Consider the following 13,244-nt stretch of genomic DNA (forward strand, 5'->3'; position numbering starts at 1 on the left):
AGAGTGAGCGAGACACTCCGCTGACAGTCTGCGCTGGATGAAGCCTTGACTAGAAGGTCGTCCAGGTAAGGAATCACTGCCAACCCCTGGAGGTGCAGAACCGCAACCACTGCTGCCATGACCTTGGTGAATACTCGAGGGGCCGTGGCTAACCCGAAGGGGAGAGCCACGAATTGGAAATGTTCCTCTCCGATTGCAAAACGTAGCCAACGCTGGTGTGAAACTGCAATTGGCACATGCAGATAGGCATCTCTGATGTCGATGGATGCCAGGAAATCTCCTTGGGTCATTGAGGCAATGACTGATCGCAGAGACTCCATGCGAAAATGCCGCACCTAAACATGCTTGTTGAGAAGCTTGAGATCCAAGATGGGCCGGAAGGAACCGTCCTTTTTGGGGACTAGGAAGAGATTTGAGTAGAAACCTCTGAACCGTTCCCGGGCGGGAACCGGTACAATTACTCCATTGGCCTGCAAGGATGCCACGGCCTGAGAGAAGGCGGCGGTCTTGGAGCAGGGGGGAGTTGACAGAAAAAAATCTGTTTGGCGGGCTGGAAGAGAATTCTATCCTGTAGCCGTGGGAGATGATATCCCGCACCCACTGATCGGAGACGTGTTGAAACCACACGTCGCCAAAGTGGGAGAGCCTGCCACCGACTAAGGACGTTGCTGGCGCGGCCAGATAGTCAAGAGGAGGCTGCCTTAGTGGCAGCAGCTCCTGCGGTCTTTTGTGGACGCGCCTTTGTGCGCCAGTTGGGTTTTTGGTCCTTGGCTGAGTTAGTGGACGAGGCCGAGGGCTTAGAGGATGACCAGTTGGAGGAACGAAAGGAACGAAACCTCGACTGGTTCCTACCCTGGGCAGGTGTCCTGGTTTTAGTTTGTGGCATGGAAGTACTCTTCCCGCCAGTAGCTTCCTTAATAATTTCATCCAGTTGTTCACCGAATAGCCTGGATCCAGCAAAAGGGAGCCCAGCAAGGTACTTCTTTGAAGAAGCATCTGCCTTCCACTCTCGAAGCCACAAGATCCTGAGGATAGCGAGGGAATTAGCCGAAGCCACCGCAGTGCGGTGAGAAGCTTCCAGCATGGCAGACATGGCAGACATGGCATAGGACGAAAAAGCTGAAGCTTGGGAAGTTAAGGCAACCATTTCGGGCATAGATTCCCTGGTGAGGCAATGCATCTCCTCTAGAGAAGCAGAGATGGCTTTGAGAGCCCACACTGCTGCAAAAGATGGGGAGAACGAGGCCCCTGCCACCTCATATACAGATTTGGCCAGAAGGTCAACCTGGCGGTCAGTGGAATCCTTAAGAGAGGTGCCATCAGCCACTGATACAACGGTCCGGGCTGAGAGTCTAGACACCGGAGGGTCTACCTTTGGTGAATGAGCCCACTCCTTGACCACCTCAGGTGGAAAGGGAAAACGGTCATCAGAACCACGCTTTGGGAAGCGTTTGTCAGGACAGGCCCTAGGCTTGGTCACAGTGGCCTGAAAACTGGAGTGGTTAAAGAACACACTCCTTGTCCTCTTAGGCAAGGTAAACTGGTGCTTTTCTGCCAGAGAGGGTTGCTCCTCTGATACTGGCGGATTGAGGTCCAGTACAGAATTAATGGACGCAATCAAATCACTAACATCTGAGTCACTTTCGGACAGATCAATGGCGCACATGGAGGTAGCCTCTGAGCCCCCAGTAAAGGCATCCTCCTCGTCCTGCGAGTCAGCTCTTGAATCAGAGCCGCGGGATGAGGAAGGAGAGGGGACCCTGCGTCTCCTTTTAGGAGGACGGGGTCTGGGACCAGATGAAGAATCCTCTGTGAGCTCCGCTGAGAGAGCCCTAGCAGCAGAGGCGCCCTGAGAAGGGGGCTGATGCATGTTCAGCAAAGTCCGGGACAGCTGTCCCATGGAGTCGGCAAAAGACTGGGAGATTGACCTAGAGAAGGATTCTACCCAAGCCGGGGGTTCAGCCACCGGAGCCGGAGCAGCCGGAGGGACCACTGTGGGTGCGATTCCAGGCTGAGGCATTGTCAGGTTAGAGCAGGCATCACAATGTGGATATGTGCTCGGTTCAGGCAGCACGAGCTTACATGCAGTGCATATTGAGTACAGCCTTGCAGCCTTGCTCCTCGTGTGAGACATGCTGCTGAAGTGGGGGCTCTGAGCCAGAATGACCCCCAGAGAGTATATAAGAAGGTCCACAACCGGAGGTTGTGGCTTACCAGACAGTTTGTGTGCCCTCCAGATCCCACAGCCCGGACCCCCAAGCAGCTTAGCAGGGATGCTGCAGCCAGCGCTGATCCAGAGAAAAACGCTGAGAAAATGGTGCCGGAGCGAGGAGAGGTGGCAGGACCTGCTCTGAGAGCGGGATCTGGAGGGCCAAGGAGACTTACAGGGGAGGGGACATGTACTCAGAGAGGAGTGTCCCTCCCCTGTGCCGAACGGCCGCTGGGCGGAGCCGCACTGTCCCTCTGCATGATTGACATGCGAGGGCAGTGAAATCGAAAGTAGGCCTCCGGCGAAGCCGGGGCCTAAATTTAAGCGATGCGGACGGCGCGCAGGCACCATCGGCGCGGTTCTCAGGCGACAACCAGAGAACCGGCCGGAAATGCCAGAAAAGTTACACAGCACACTCTCCCACCATAATAAAGTACCGGGACCCCCCCGAATATAAACGTCTCAGGTACTTAGCTTGCTGAGACGCAGGGTTCCAAGTCCCTGGGGATGAGTGCTCCGTCCAGCAGGATCCTGAAGGGCTGCGGATGGAGACCGGTCTCCTGCAAAGCAAGGAGAACCGTGCTGGCTCCCACTTCAAGCCAGAGCCCGAGGGATGGTGAAGGAGCGCGGCATGTAAGGCTCCAGCCTTGGAATCAACCTTAACAACACCGCCGACACAGTGGGGTGAGAAGGGACATGCCGGGAGTCCAGGCTTGGACCCGCTTTTCTTCAAAAACTTTCCAAAAATGAAAAATCAGATGAGAATGCATGTGTGGATGTATGCCTCCTGAACACAAAGCAATGAACTGGCTAGATCTGGTTATCCATGGGGTGTATATGCTCAGAGGGAGGAGCTACACTTTTTAGTGTAGTACTTTGTGTGTCCTCCGGAGGCAGAAGCTATACACCCAATGTCTGGGTCTCCCATAGGAACGATAAAGAAAAAAAAAAAAAAGCCTGTCCAGATGATCGGCAAACCATCGGTCTGGAAAGGAGTAGTGTGAGAGGCTTCTTAGAGACAGAGTCCGCTCTCCATTATCGGAACCAGAGAGCCTTACGGAAGGCTATGGTATTTGAGGCGGCAATAACTGCGCAGGTAGCAGCGCCGAGGGAGGCCTGCATGAGGTACTCAGCCGCCGCAGCAATGTGAACTGTTACATCCGTGAGGGTCTGAGGGAAACTTGTAGTCCTGGTGCCTGTGCGACCCACACGGAAGGGGAGAGGGACCCGCGGCAGAGCGATTGAGCTGCCCCACTTGTCTGTCTGTCGGGTCCTTGAAGGAGGATCCATCAAGTAAAAAAGACAGGAGTGGTCCTTCAGGCAGGCGGAAGCCGGGTGAGGGTCCACCGAGGCCGGATCAGCCCAGCCCTTAGAGACAGCCAAGCCAAAGGGGTACCGGGACTCCATGAGTTTACGGATACCAAAGTGGCGTTAAAATCCCTTTTTATTTTTTGAGGTTTCTTCACCCTTTTAAAGGAGACCGCAGGGTCAGTAGTAGTGGATGGGAGATCTTCCACATGCAGAGTTTTGGTTGATTGCTGCAATAAGTCCATCGCAGCTTGATCGCTCGGGGAGGTTGAAACAAAGGAATCATCCCGGTACAAACATTCCCCTTCCTCTGGCTCCTCAGAGACCGCGGAACATGTGGGAGAACCCCATCTGTGTACCCCAGAGGGAGAACCATGGGGGTCATGCCCTTTTTCTGATCTGCAACCGGTGAAGCAGAGGGCTGATTCTTATCAGAAGGACCCTCTATAGAGGTGTCATCAGGCTGCGTTCTGTTCAGGGGCCCCAGGGGTGTGAGGACGATGTTGCATAGCCAGCACCAGGTTCTGGAAACTGTGCCCATTCCGGGGGACTGGGAACCGTAGGCTCTGGGCTGGCAGCGGTTGCTGCGGTGGTGGTGGGGAGGTTAAGCTACAGGGGCACCGGACTCACAGAAGGAAGAGGTGCTATCATCCCCTAGTAGCTCAGCGTCTTATAGTTGTTGCTGTAGTTGTGCAGGGCATAAAACATGTGAATGCAGCCCCTGGCTGATGGGCCACAAACTGATTGTAATGAGGGAGCAATGCTCTGCATAGCTAATATGCAAGTGAGGCTATAACTCACCCAGAACACTGATAGCCCTGCCCCCCCCCCTTCTCCTGTGGGAAGGAGGATGTTGAATGTTTCACGAATGTCCATGTCATCCTTGGCCTGCTGTGCAGGGGCCATGCTGATCTTCTGTGTAGCTCTGCATTTGAGCATATGTGCTGCCGAAGCTAGCACCCTGTGTGAGGGGGGCGTGGCTTATCGAGTGTTGGAGGGGGACGGGGCTTAGCTCTGACAAGAAGGCATGAGAAACTATAATAAACAAAAAATGGTGGGAAGGGACTCCCCTTCCCTCCTCCAGCCCTGCACAACAATGGTGGACAGAAAAACCTCTATAAGTGTACCACAGCTGCGGCTGCACTAAGTCCTGGGAGCTCTCCCCACCCCCCGCCACAGGTGGAATGCTATGCAGGAGTCTGCAATCACAGCCCTTGTGCATCCAGTCAGTGTGACCTTTGCTCCAATTTCCTGTCAGGGAGCCAGTGTGCAGATTCTGACGCCTGCTGGCAGAACTTGTATCAACTCAGACCCTGCCAGAGGGAGTGAGGAAGTTTTCATCTGCTGTGGAAAAATCGGACCGATCTCACCTCAGCTCCTGTGGAGATGGCAGTCTGATGGAGATGGCAGTCTGATGCCTGATCACACTTGGTGCAGAACTTGTATCAACTCAGAGCCTGCAAGAGGGGCTGAGGAAGTTTTCATCTGCTCTGGGCTCTGGAAAGTGCCATTAGACCTGTCGTCCAGTGAGTAACAGCCAAGGATCCAGCGTCGCAGGAGGGGGTACGGGGAGGCGAAACTCCGCGTTTCCGCCTGTTGATGGTTTTGGGAAATCGGTCCCCGAAGGAACCGTTGCCCTCTAAAAACAAAAAAAATTCTTGCTGCAGTAGTCTGCAGAGATGTGCCTCCTATAGACACTAAGCTAAAAACTGAAGTAGCCTGGCTGAGCCAGGGAGTGTATACTGCAGGGGAGGAGCTAACATCTTTGCATCTACTTAGTGTCCTCCTATGGATAAGCAGCTTAACACCCATGGTCCTGTGTCCCCCAATGAGGTGTCAGAAATGTATATATATACTAGCCGAAACCTAAAAGGTACGTATAGAATCAGCATGTTAGTGCCAGTATATCACTGGTTTTAGGTTATAGGAAGATCCTGGCGATTGCTGCGCTTTAAAGGGAATCTGTCATCAGATTTTTGCTAGCCAATGTGAGAGAATGTAAAAATGTGTCGTTGTTTACCAGTAGTCAATAAACAGCAAAGCAAAATTGGTACTATACAGTTGTGGTCACAATTTAAAATGTAACTTTTAATATCCAAGTTAAAAATACCTACCGTATTTTTCGCTTTATAAGACGCACTTTTGTTCCCCCAAATTTTGGGGGAAAGTAGGGGGTGCGTCTTATAATCCGAATATACGGGGGGGGTGTATATATATATATATATACACACACTACAGAGTCCAGGGGAGGTGCGGGCAGCTCTGGAGCTCTGCTGGGGGACTTATGAAAGCTGGGAGCAGAAGCCTTTGATCTCCTGCACCCGCTCATATAATATGCACAGCTGCTGTCCACCACCATGGTGCTGAAAGTGCACCGCGGCGATAGGCTGGGGCAGCAGTGTATATTATATCTGCCTGCCCCTTCTTTGATTGCACATGCCCCCTCCCCCGTGTTAGCTATGTCCCCTATGCTGCTGCAAACAGTAAAATAATAAACTTTTTACTCACCTCCTCCAGCGTGTCTGCCAGGCCTCCCTCCTGCTGCTGTGATAAGGCACAAGAGATTTCACTCTGCCGTGCCGATCACATGACCGGCCGAGAACCAGGAAATGCAGGAGGCTGGAGATCAACCCCGAGGAGGGGACACAGACAGGACAATGCTGGAGAAGGTAAGGAAAGTTTATTTTCCTAAAAGCAGCAGCATGGGGCGATATATAACACAGGGAGCTGTGTGCCAGCAATAGTGGGCCATGTGCCGCTACATGGGGCCGTGTGCCGCCACATGGGGCCATGTGCCAGCAATAGTGGGCCGTGTGCCGCCACATGGGGCCATGTGCCAGCAATAGTGGGCCGTGTGCCGCCACATGGGGCCGTGTGCCGCCACATGGGGCAGTGTGCCGCCACATGGGGCAGTGTGCCGCCACATGGGGCCGGGTGCCGCCACATGGGGCCATGTGCCAGCAATAGTGGGCTGTGTGCAGCCACATGGGGCCATGTGCCGCCACATGGGGCCATGTGCCAGCAATAGTGGGCTGTGTGCAGCCACATGGGGCCGTGTGACACCACATGGGGCCATGTGCCGCCACATGGGGCCATGTGCCAGCAATAGTGGGCTGTGTGCAGCCACATGGGGCCGTGTGCCGCCACAGTGGGCCGTGTGCCGCCACAGTGGGCCGTGTGCCAGCCACAGTGGGCCGTGTGCCAGCCACAGTGGGCTGTGTGCCAGCCATAGAGGATGTGTGCCAGGCATAGGGGACATGTGGCATCACTGGGCCATATCCAGATTCAGAGGGCTAATTTTAGGATGGGGGGGGCTATGAGGGACATATACCCTATATGATTTGTCAGACGGACACTGGCATTATAAGACGGACCCCATTTATTAAAAAATTCTCTATTCCTTCACCAAATTTGGGGGTGCGTCTTATAATCAGGTGCGTCTTATAAAGCGAAAAATACGGTATATACCACACAACATAAATGGTTGTAAAACCAACCAAAAAATATGGAGCTAATGTTAGGCTCCTCTTATTACCCAGTTTAGGACACTATATACCTGGTAGGAACCACCCCACCGTGGTAACAGTAGTTTGAGACAAGAATATGGAACTGTCTCATATGTAATGTACACAATTAGTAATCCACAGCATTAGATAACCATAACACAGGTCTCACTGTGATAAATGAAGCAAAAATCGGTTGTCCAGTAGCGGGGGGGGGGCACCAAATCAGCCTCACAATACCCCTTAGCTGGCAACAATCTGACCTGATACTTTCTTAGACCTCCCGACGCGTTTCTTAATTTAGCTTAATCCTCAGGGGACTGTGGTCAAGAAATTACAGCTGCAAAAATAAACAGTATGATCAGACTAAACAATGCAAGGATATACTGAAGAAATCGCAAAGTATTTTCCAAAGAAATCACATTCCTACCTTCATTTGGGAAGCGGACATCCAGCATACTGTGTCCGGGCTGGCATAAAGCACTGGGCTTTCTAAATTGCCGCCCTTAAATTTCCTGTGGGCGGACCGCCCCACTTATCATAATGATCGCCCCCATGCTGGAGAGGCGACACCCCCCCACAGGACCTGACCAACCATAAGAGGAAGGTCAGAGGGTGTGCCACCCACCGGAGCGTCCATCCACTACAAGTGGTGGACGTCATCCAAATCCCCGCCCTTAGAAACCATAAACGCCATGATCGGGGAACCGTCACTAAGTAACGCCCCCACGCGTGCCGATCAGGTGACCCGTCCATGGGTAATCGACGTCATTCTGGCGCCACCCATCCTACCATCACCTGTTTTTCCCACATGACCCAAACCGCACGTATTAGCCCGACGCACATCCGGGCACGTGATACAGTGCCCAGGCTAAAGACGCCGCCCATGCTCGCGTCACATGGACCGCTGTCATAATGCAGATGGAACACCCATAGCTACAATAGAACCCGGAGCTATGGGTGTAAGCCACGCCCACCTATGCATTGTAAGGGCCAAAGAGACGCCCATAGGTACATGCCATACAAGAATCGCCAATATGAATGGGTATTTATAGTAGGGCATAAAGTGGGAGGAAAAACTAGTTGGCAGCTTTGGGTAGTAACTAGATATTGTATTGAAAATAAACTATTGATGTTAATCGTAGGACCAAAGGGGGGGGGGGTGGTTTGGGGGCGGGAAGGGAAGGAGGGTGGACAGGTAGGTGGGACTCAAAATAGTAACAACAAGAGGGAAGGAAATACAATGCACTAAGGTTGTCCTAAAAAGTACAAACTGATTTAAAAGGACACACAAATTGGATTAGGGCAGGCACCCACAAAAGTACAGACTACACGGACACGAGAAAATGTGGCAATCATAATGCCAATAGAACAACAAAAATAGTGGTTAGATGGGGGAAAAAATCATAGTCGAAAAGGTGGGATGTTCTTATAGGGGCCTCCTGTAGTTATCCCTACATTGCCCTATCTGTCCTCTACCTACCAACAGAGTGTAATAACACCTTAAAGTACCGGGTGCCCCCGCTCCACGGTGGCTATCCCTAAAGTCCCTAAAGGGACCTAAGCTCTACAGGAAGCACCCAAAGGTGAGGGTCTCATTAAGGCCCAGCGGTGTCTGGGTCCTCAATGTGTAAATCCATTTACACTCACGTTGAAGGATCAAGCGGTCCCAATCCCCACCTCGAGCCGGATAATTAATGAGATCAATCCCCATAAAAGGTCAAACCCGAAATGTCTCCATTATGCATTATTTCCATATGTTTTGCCAGGGGAGTATCCCTCTTGTTGGCTATATCTGTGAGGTGCTCTCCCACACGCCTTCTAAACTCCCTCCTCGTCTTGCCTACATATTCGAGTCCACAGCCACATCTTGCTTTATAAATTACGCCCCTCAAGCGACAATTAATGAAATCTCTGATGTCAAAAGAATGGCCCGTAACTGAGCTTGAAAAGGTTCTTCCAGTCTCAATGTGCGGGCACGCAACGCACCCTCTACATCTAAAACAGCCTCTAAGCTCAGAACGTAGCCAAGTATTCTCTTTTGGGCGAATGAAGTGGATGTGGACTACTCTATCACCGATATAGGAGGGGCCGCTCTAAGTACATTTTGGATGGCTTCCCACTACATCACCAATGTCCACATCCATTCTCAGGATTGGCCAGTGCCCTTCCAAGATCTTACGTATCTCCGTGGACCCATTGGTGAAGGTGGAAATAAAACGAAATTTGCCCTCCATTGTCTCATTCTTTTTAGGTGAAGGGACTAGTAGGCTAGTCCTCTCTCTAGATTGTGCTGTTTGAAAGGCTTTCGAGAGGACATGATGTGGGTATCCCCTTTCTCTGAAATGGTTGCGTAGATCTTCCGCTTGTTGGGAGAAGTTCAAAGGGGTAGAACAGTTCCGCCGTGCTCGCAGATACTGCCCTTTGGGGATGCCTGCCCTAAGAGGTCGAGGGTGATTACTCTCCCAGCGTAGGAGTGCATTGGAGGAAGTGGGTTTGTGGAATGTGTTGGTCGTAAGGGTTCCATCAATGTTTTTTGTAACCAGAATGTCCAAAAAGGAGAGCTCTCTCTCATCACATTGCGCTGTGAAGCCCAAGCCGAGAGGATTGTGGTTGATGTCGGAGACAAATTGTAAAAACGTCTCCTTGGTACCCCGCCATAGTACGAACACGTCGTCTATGTAACGGGTCCACAACACAATCCTGTCCAAATCATAGGGGGACTCCTCCCCAAAAATAAGGTTCTCTTCCCACCAACCCAGGAGCAAGTTGGCATAAGATGGTGCACATGGACAGCCCATGGCTGTGCCCCCGAGTTGGTGGAAGAAGAACCCGTCAAAGAGAAAAAAGTTCCTCATGAGACAAAAAGAAAGCAATCTAATTAACCACGCATTGTGTCTAGCGAAGTATTTTCTTTGGAAAATACTTTGCGATTTCTTCAGTATATCCTTGCATTGTTTAGTCTGATCATACTGTTTATTTTTGCAGCTGTAATTTCTTGACCACAGTCCCCTGAAGATTAAGCTAAATTAAGAAACGCGTCGGGAGGTCTAAGAAAGTATCAGGTCAGATTGTTGCCAGCTAAGGGGTATTGTGAGGCAGATTTGGTGCCCCCCCCCCGCTACTGGACAACCGATATTTGCTTCATTTATCACAGTGAGACCTGTGTTATGGTTATCTAATGCTGTGGATTACTAATTGTGTACATTACATATGAGACAGTTCCATATTCTTGTCTCAAACTACTGTTACCACGGTGGGGTGGTTCCTACCGGGTATATAGTGTCCTAAACTGGGTAATAAGAGGAGCCTAACATTAGCTCCATATTTTTTGGTTGGTTTTACAACCATTTATGTTGTGTGGTATATAGGTATTTTTAACTTGGATATTAAAAGTTACATTTTAAATTGTGACTACAACTGTATAGTACCAATTTTCCAATCTGAGAGAAGCAAGACATAGGGCCAGAGATCCTAATTCCACTGATGTGTTACTTACTAGGCTCCTTGCTGCAGTTTTGATAAAGAAGGGAATTTTGTTACTTACCGTAAATTCCTTTTCTTCTAGCTCTTATTGGGAGACCCAGACGATTGGGTGTATAGCACTGCCTCCGGAGGCCACACAAAGCAATTACACTAAAAAGTGTAAGGCCCCTCCCCTACTGGCTATACACCCCCAGTGGGATCACTGGCTCACCAGTTTTAGTGCAAAAGCAAGAAGGAGGAAAGCCAATAACTGGTTTAAACAAATTCTCTCCGAATAACATCGGAGAACTGAAAACCGTTCAACATGAACAACATGTGTACCCGCAAACAAACCAAAAATCCCGAAGGACAACAGGGCGGGTGCTGGGTCTCCCAATAAGAGCTAGAAGAAAAGGAATTTACGGTAAGTAACAAAATTCCCTTCTTCTTCAGCGCTCTATTGGGAGACGATTGGGACGTCCAAAAGCTGTCCCTGGGTGGGTAAAGAAATACCTCATGTTAGAGCTGCAAGACAGCCCTCCCCTACGGGGAGGCAACTGCCGCCTGCAGGACTCTTCTACCTAGGCTGGCGTCCGCCGAAGCATAGGTATGCACCTGATAATGTTTGGTGAAAGTGTGCAGACTCGACCAGGTAGCTGCCTGGCACACCTGTTGAGCCGTAGCCTGGTGTCGTAATGCCCAGGATGCACCCACGGCTCTGGTAGAATGGGCCTTCAGCCCTGATGGAACCGGAAGCCCAGCAGAACGGTAGGCTTCAAGAATTGGTTCTTTGATCCATCGAGCCAGGGTGGCCTTAGAAGCCTGCGACCCTTTGCGCTGACCAGCGACAAGGACAAAGAGTGCATCCGAACGGCGCAAGGGCGCCGTGCGGGAAATGTAGATTCTGAGTGCTCTCACCAGATCTAACAAATGTAAATCTTTCTCATACCGATGAACTGCATGAGGACAAAACGAAGGCAAAGAGATATCCTGATTAAGATGAAAAGAGGATACCACCTTCGGGAGAAACTCCTGAATGGGGCGCAGCACAACCTTGTCCTGGTGGAAGACTAGGAAGGGAGCCTTGGATGATAGTGCTGCCAGCTCAGACACTCTCCGAAGAGATGTGATCGCTACCAGAAAAGCCACTTTCTGTGATAGTCTAGAAAGTGAAACCTCCCTCAGAGGCTCGAAGGGCGGCTTCTGGAGGGCAACTAGTACCCTGTTCAGATCCCATGGATCTAACGGCCGCTTGTACGGGGGTACGATATGGCAAACCCCCTGTAGGAACGTGCGCACCTTAGGAAGGCGTGCCAAACGCCTCTGAAAAAAGACGGATAGCGCCGAGACCTGACCTTTAAGGGAGCTGAGCGACAAACCTTTTTCTAACCCAGATTGCAGGAAAGAAAGAAAGGTAGGCAATGCAAATGGCCAGGGAGACACTCCCTGAGCAGAGGACCAGGATAAGAATATCCTCCACGTTCTGTGGTAGATCTTAGCGGACGTGGGCTTCCTAGCCTGTCTCATGGTGGCAACGACCCCTTGGGACAATCCTGAAGACGCTAGGATCCAGGACTCAATGGCCACACAGTCAGGTTCAGGGCCGCAGAATTCCGATGGAAAAACGGCCCTTGGGACAGTAAGTCTGGTTGGTCTGGGAGTGCCCACGGTTGGCCGACCGTGAGCTGCCACAGATCCGGATACCACGCCCTCCTCGGCCAGTCTGGGGCGACAAGTATGACGCGGCTGCAATCGGATCTGATCTTGCGTAGCACTCTGGGCAAGAGTGCCAGAGGTGGAAACACATAAGGGAGCCGGAACTGCGACCAATCTTGCACTAGGGCGTCTGCTGCCAGCGCTCTTTGATCGCGAGACCGTGCCATGAAGGTTGGGACCTTGTTGTTGTGCCGTGACGCCATTAGGTCGACGTCCGGCACCCCCCAGCGGCGACAGATTTCCTGAAACACGTCTGGGTGAAGGGACCATTCCCCTGCGTCCATGCCCTGGCGACTGAGGAAGTCTGCTTCCCAGTTTTCTACGCCGGGGATGTGAACTTCGGATATGGTGGAGGCTGTGGCTTCCACCCACATCAGAATCCGCCGGACTTCCTGGAAGGCTTGCCGACTGCGTGTCCCCCCTTGGTGGTTGATGTATGCCACCGCTGTGGAGTTGTCCGACTGAATTCGGATCTGCCTTCCTTCCAGCCACTGCTGGAAGGCTAGTAGGGCAAGATACACTGCTCTGATTTCCAGAACATTGATCTGAAGGGTGGACTCCTGCCGAGTCCACGTACCCTGAGCCCTGTGGTGGAGAAAAACTGCTCCCCACCCTGACAGACTCGCGTCTGTCGTGACCACCGCCCAAGACGGTGGTAGGAAGGATCTTCCCTGTGATAATGAGGTGGGAAGAAGCCACCACTGCAGAGAGTCTTTGGCCGTCTGGGAAAGGGAGACTTTCCTGTCCAGGGATGTTGACTTCCCGTCCCATTGGCGGAGAATGTCCCATTGAAGTGGACGCAGATGAAACTGCGCAAACGGAACCGCCTCTATTGCCGCCACCATCTTCCCGAGGAAGTGCATGAGGCGTCTTAAGGAGTGCGACTGACTTTGAAGGAGAGCCTGCACCCCAGTCTGTAGAGACCGCTGCTTGTCCAGCGGAAGCTTCACTATCGCTGAGAGAGTATGAAACTCCATGCCAAGATACGTTAGTGATTGGGCCGGTGACAGATTTGACTTTGGGAAGTTGATGATCCACCCGAA

At 51.7% G+C, this 13,244-nt stretch overlaps 1 protein-coding gene and 1 pseudogene across 2 annotated transcripts in view; both read right to left on the reverse strand.

Moving 5' to 3' along the window:
• Positions 1 to 13,244, reverse strand: part of ANAPC7 (anaphase promoting complex subunit 7) — a 96,590-nt gene that overhangs the window by 23,595 nt on the left and 59,751 nt on the right. The window lies entirely within an intron of this gene.
• On the reverse strand, positions 4,364 to 4,477 carry LOC142258672 (U6 spliceosomal RNA; annotated as a pseudogene).

The sequence above is a fragment of the Anomaloglossus baeobatrachus genome, chromosome 1, assembly GCF_048569485.1.
Source record: "Anomaloglossus baeobatrachus isolate aAnoBae1 chromosome 1, aAnoBae1.hap1, whole genome shotgun sequence".
NCBI classification, from domain to species: domain Eukaryota; kingdom Metazoa; phylum Chordata; class Amphibia; order Anura; family Aromobatidae; genus Anomaloglossus; species Anomaloglossus baeobatrachus.